General features: G+C 38.9%; 1 long non-coding RNA gene across 1 annotated transcript in view; it reads right to left on the reverse strand.

The window, feature by feature from the left end:
• LOC128250601 (uncharacterized) overlaps positions 1-2,584 on the reverse strand; it is an 18,654-nt gene extending 16,070 nt beyond the window's left edge. Inside the window, exon 1 of the long non-coding RNA XR_008266630.1 lies at positions 2,522-2,584. This is a non-coding gene — a long non-coding RNA (uncharacterized LOC128250601). The remainder of the gene's footprint in view (positions 1-2,521) is intronic.
• Between the last annotated feature and the right edge of the window lie 1,759 nt (positions 2,585-4,343).

Below are 4,343 nucleotides of genomic sequence, written 5' to 3' on the forward strand. Positions count from 1 at the left end.
TATATATATATATATATATGTACAACCTTTCCAAGTCTCAGTAACGAGAAGAAAGTCGGAATATTTGATGGACCTCAAATAAGAACACTCCTCAAGAATCCATATTTTGTTACAACAATGAGTGCCGCGGAGGCTAGAGCTTGGAATGCCTTCTCTGATGTGGTGTGGAATTTCCTTGAGAACAGGAAAGCTGACAACTATCAAGAGGTTGTGGAGGAACTGCTTTTGAGTTTGCAGGCACTTGGATGTAGAATGAGCATTAAATTTCACTACTTAGCCATTTGATTCAATTTCCAGAGAACCCGGGTGATGTTAGCGAAGAACAAGGCGAACGCTTTCATCAAGATGTAAAAGTAATGGAAGAACGCTATCAAGGCCGATGGGACTTAAACACGATGGCAGGTTACTGCTGGTGCTTGATAAGAGATATTCCTGGTGTGCGCAAGAAATCGTCAAAAAAGAGGACGTTCTTGCAGTAGTAAGATGATCAGAATGGATGACCATAATGAATAGAGATTTTGTATTCATATTTTGTTATCAATAAGCATAATTCTTACATGCTAATTTGTATTTACTCCCACAACTTTGTTTTGATCCTCCCTCTTTCCTTCCTTCCTTCTTTCTTTCGTTTTCTTTCTTTCTTTCTTCCATCCTTTCTTTCTTTCTACCTTCCTCCCTCTTTCTTTCTCTCCCCTCTTTGTTTGTTTGTTTGTTTCTTTCTTTTTGTTCCAGCATGGTCACAGTCAAATGACTGAAACAAATAAAAAAAAACAAAAAACTATGCCATTTTAATGCAGAACAACGCCGGGTATCTCTGCTAGTACTGAAAATATTGCGACTGTTAGGAATTTGAAGAACGGCAGGATTCTGGAAAATTTAGTTGCAATGCCAACTACTCAACATTATGATGCTGAACCATTGGCCGACTTGTTAATTAAGGAATTAACCAACCTTGGCATTGACCCAAAGCGTATGTTGTCACAATGCTACGATGGTGCTTCTGTGATGTCTGGCAAAATAGATGGCGTTCAAATAAAGATTCAGTATCGACTTGAAAAACATATACTTTGTTCATTGTCTTAATCATCAGTTGCATCTTGTCGCGGTTAACACAATAAAGCGGATTCCGGAGTTAGCTACGTTCTTCATAATTTTATTAAACGGCCAAGGATAGCTAGTCTCTGCAAATGATTGAAATTGCCACGTCTTATGGAGCAAATGTGGTCGGGTCATTTCAGTGCCATGGCTTCTGTAATAGAAAATCACTCCAAGATTGTTGGTTTGCTGACCGAGTGCACAGATTCATCAGATTCAAAAACATGTTTTGAGGCAACTGGAATTTTACATCAAGTTCGTTACAAAATGTTTTTTTTTCTAGCCCTTGTTCTTAGGAAATTTTTGCATATAATTAGGCCAGTAGACAAACACCTTCAGAGTCACAGGTGTGATATATACCATGGCCTTGAGCTTCTTAAGATGGCCAAGAACCAAACTAAGAGACTCTTTGATATTAGATGAGATTCTGAAACAAATGAGTCAATTTAATGTTATTGAAGAACGCATGCATCGAAAAGCTTGCGGGTTCCAATGTTGTTGAAGCCCTGGTACCATCACAAGATGACTGGATAATCTTTCACCACAAAATTTATTTCACCATCATCGATGAAAGCTTGGGAGAGCTAGATAATAGATTTTCAGAGCAAAACGACAGCATATATTCTTCCTTGGCAAGTCTACTACCAATCTCCAAGACATTTTTGGATTTTGATATTTTAAAACCTTTGAGCCATTTAGTTAATTGCGATAAATCGGCCTTGCTGTCTGAACTTAAAGTGACTTAAGCATACATTTTCAAACAAAATATGATGATAATACTGGATATTTTTGGATCATTATGTATCCAAATGTTTATCTATTGTATGGAGCAGTATAAACATTTGGGTCTAGCACAGCCACACGCGAGTCATCGTTTTCAACGCCTACTTGAATTATGACTCCCTTTCGACGAAATATGAAGCACCCGCGAAAATCAAACCTCGTGATACTTGCTTCTCTTGGTAACTTCAAATCAATTATAGACAAGAACGATTTTCTGAAATTTTTTGCATTGCGTTGCCGTAGATTGCAGTTGTATTAAATAAATGTAACCTGATTTTATTTTTTGTGTTGTGAATTTTCTTGAAAAACAATCGAATTTTATAAACAGTATGGTTTTTATAATTCTGTTCAGCACACCCAGCTATCAGGATATCCCCATCCCCTCTGTTGCAATAGGCTAGTTAGGTGACTGCGGTCACATATAAAGTATAAACTATAAAGATTTAAGCAAATCTTTACAAAAGTGAAAACTTGTATATTGTTAGATGTATGCATGTGTACGTATGTGTGTATGTGCTTGTGTTTGTGTACGTTTCAAGCAAACTCGATTGAAAATCAATGATATAAATAAAATCAATGAAATAAAAGTCGTTAAAAATATCTCAGGTGATAATAATATCAAGAGCCGCATATAAAGACTTACCTGAGTCCGTTTGATTGCTATTTTACTGCAAAGCGTTTAAGGGAGGGGGGAGCTCGTGCTGGAAGGCACGTGTGACAGAAATGGACAGACAGACAGACAGACATATAGATAGATAAATAGATTGACAGATAAATAGAGACTGGCAGACAGATAGATAGATAGATTGACAGATAAATAGAGACTGGCAGACAGACAGATAGATAGATAGATAGATAAATAGAGACTGGCAGATAGATAGATAGATAGATAGATAGATAGATAGATAGATAGACAGATAGAGAGTCAAACAAAATGGTAAACCTAAAGTTTCATTTTTCTAGCTGTTAACAGTCGACCTGAAAGAAACAATAGCTAATTCTTGCTCAAAATCAATCAATCCTACCTTTTTATATGAAGGAAGGACACCCGAATCTGTTGGAGGTGGGCCTCTCAATTATGAGTTCCGTGGTTGTTCCCATGCATGAAATAGCAACTAAATCTCCTTTAAATCGTATTGTTGCCAACGAGAAAACCTCTCCGTCGTTGCTGGTCGTTCTATAAATAGCAACTAAATCTCTTTCAAAACGCACAGTTAGGTGCGTAAGAGGAAAGGACATCTAAGTCAACGAGATCTCTACGTGGTCGTTCAACATGCTAGAAACAGAAGTCTTATCTGCCTCAAATCACACATGCAGTTGCATAAAAGAAAACTAAACCCGAAGATGAAGCTCTCTATGTGGTCGCTCGCCATGCCTGAAATCTCCCTCAAATCACGCACTACACTACAATCATATCAAAATAATGGATACAACCAAACCACATCGACCTCCCTGCTTGAAAGCTACTTTCTTCATCCTCTCTGAAAAGATGAGATTTGAATTCAGAACATTAAGACGGGCGAAATGCCGCCAAGCGCTTTTATCCGGCCCAGTAACGATTCTTTTCTAATCTAGGCACAAAGCCCGAAATTTTTTTTTTGGGGGGGGGAGGACCAGTCGATTAGATCGACCCCAGTACGCAACTGATACTTTATTTATCGACCCCGAAAGGGTGAAAGGCAAAGTCAACCTCGGCGGTATTTGAACTCAGAACGTAAAGGCAGACGAAATACCGCTAAGCATTTCGCCCGGCGTGCTAACGTTTCGTTAAGAAAACAAGTGGCGCCCGTGAAATCAGAAAGATCCTAACATATATCAATGGGTATATGCAGTATCACTAATCTCAGTCTGAGCATAGGTACCTTATGTGAGCCCCATATAGAGATGGTGTTCAATTACTCTATGAGGATGATGGTGGTGGAGGATGTGGTGCTTATGTGAGACCTGCTATGCTGTACTCACAGAATGGCATACACCATTCTATGCCTGACTGGCTGTACTGTAATAGTACACAGTATGTGGATTTTCAAGGTGAGCTCTGTTTGGCTGTATGCAAATGAGTTCATTACTGAGGTCCGGAACTTTCGTGGGGAAAAAAATTCGCGCCTGGGGTGGATCTTCCGTTTGCCGTACCCGAACCCCACAAAAAACACATATTGCCTACAGCAGACCCAAAATTTCGTGCATTTTCAGTAGTTTAAAAAAAAATTTTTTTCATATATATATATATATATACATATTATCGTGAATTATCGCATACCGTACTATTTCAATATAATCTATTCTGGCTTTATAGCCTACAAGAGGATGAAAAGTGCCGCCCGGGACGGACCGCCCCTATCGCTCCCACTCCCTAGCTACTCTAGAGCCAACATGCATGTAGAGTTTATCTCCAGCTGGTAATGTTCTCTGATTGCTCTGTCAGGCCAATAATTTCCGGAAGTCCTCCGGAAAAGACCAGCCAG

The sequence above is a fragment of the Octopus bimaculoides genome, chromosome 23, assembly GCF_001194135.2.
Source record: "Octopus bimaculoides isolate UCB-OBI-ISO-001 chromosome 23, ASM119413v2, whole genome shotgun sequence".
Taxonomy (NCBI): domain Eukaryota; kingdom Metazoa; phylum Mollusca; class Cephalopoda; order Octopoda; family Octopodidae; genus Octopus; species Octopus bimaculoides.